At 40.7% G+C, this 1,680-nt stretch overlaps 1 pseudogene; it reads right to left on the bottom strand.

Annotated features, from left to right (window-relative positions):
* Nucleotides 1–589: 589 nt before the first annotated feature.
* Nucleotides 590–708, bottom strand: LOC146050860 (5S ribosomal RNA; annotated as a pseudogene).
* Nucleotides 709–1,680: the final 972 nt, after the last annotated feature.

The following is a 1,680-nucleotide window of genomic DNA, read 5'->3' as shown; positions in this document are numbered from 1 at the left end:
CTGAATGGTCAGTATGAATCTATAGTGACCAACATGCACACCGTGGCTCTAGGATTTTATGGCTGTGGTCTGCGGTTGGTGGTGCTCCCAAAAGAAGAGTTCAATGTTAGAACTGAAAGAAAGGAGTCTGGAGGTGACTCAAAAGGGAACCCGACAAGGCTTTTTGGGGCACACTTGTAAATAATCAACATAATATATAATGCAAATGTAATAGTGTCTACATATTAAAACGTAACTTTTAATGATACAACATTTAAGATAAAGATGTGGTCCCTCCACTTCGAGGGAAAAATCAAAAGAAACCCAAACTGATAATGGGTTTATAAATACGTACAGCGAAAATTATTTCGTATTATATATCAACTGTTCCTCTTACATTGCAAAATATTGACATTGGAAAATTGTTAATCATGGAGGAAAGTGACAGTTGTGATGGCGCAGGACACACCTCCCAAGGTGTTCTGAGGATGTAAAAATTAAAGAAATGAAGGGAAAAATGGGGGACAGCAGGTATATAATTAGAAACTGGGGTAGAAGAAATAGCAATTGGGCTTAACTCTCACCGCGCTTTAACCTCTAGCGATAGAATAGATTACAGCACCGACTCTTCCCTGTTAGTTCCTCAGACAGGTACTGGGCCGGCCCACCACTGTTTAGCTTCTGGGTTCGGATGGTACCAGGCGCTTTCAGTGGGGTATGGCTGTAAAAATAAATAATTGAGAGAGTAGCGCTGGTGGGAGTAAGCGTAGGAGTGAAAAAAGAGAGAGAGGGAGAGGTGGGGATGAATGTACCCTCGGTCCAATGAAAGATAGTGTTCTAGGTGTCAGGAATTGGAAGGTCTGATCACCTGGTTCACCCCGGGGTTTGTTTACACACTGTTTATTGAACAGAACAATATTGGTTTGATCCACAAATGGGTTCCTGCAAAGGAGGTTCTGTTTGGGGGTAGTATTCACCCTGAGACAGTCTCCACACCCTGTGATAGTCTCTTAAATATGCAATACTGGCCCCAGGTTCACAAAAAGATATTTGTTGTGGGGTTAAATAGCAAACAATATAGTAATATCACAGGATTGGTTGGTTTAGGTTTGAGATATAGTACCAGGTGATAAAAAGTCACATTTAATCACAAGTGGAGAAAATGGCAGTTAAACATCCTGTTGGACACCTGAATTAGCAGTCAACACAATTTGGTCATGCAGGCTTCATGCTAATCCGGAACCGCATATACATATGCACTGCTTAAGCCACCAGATTCACAGAAAAAAACTGTTGTGGGGTTAAATTGCATGTAATACGGTGATGTCACAGGATAGAATGGTTAAGTTTAAGGTGCAGCAGCAGGCGATACAAAGTCACCTAAATTTCATATTCATAGGCATAGATAGTGACAATTAGACAAGCTGTTAAACACAAAAAATAAGCAATCAACAATATTCAATCAGATGCGTGATCCATGTATATTATATAAGCCAAAATTGGATATCAGGGCAACAGATCAGCTGTTGCCTATGCAGATTGCGGCTCTGCTGGAGTAGAATGCACATCTACCCCGTTTAAACAAGCATCAATTGTATGCATAGAAGCGGCATGTAAAAGCACTGGTATTGGAGGCTCATAGGTATTAATCACTACATACAATGTAAGTTCCATACGTTATCAGTACTGGGACTGATAACT

This window comes from Crinia signifera, chromosome 12 (assembly GCF_055691185.1).
Source record: "Crinia signifera chromosome 12, ASM5569118v1, whole genome shotgun sequence".
Taxonomy (NCBI): domain Eukaryota; kingdom Metazoa; phylum Chordata; class Amphibia; order Anura; family Myobatrachidae; genus Crinia; species Crinia signifera.
Note: the sequence above shows the minus strand (reverse complement) of the source record. Positions and strands in the feature narration are given on the sequence as shown.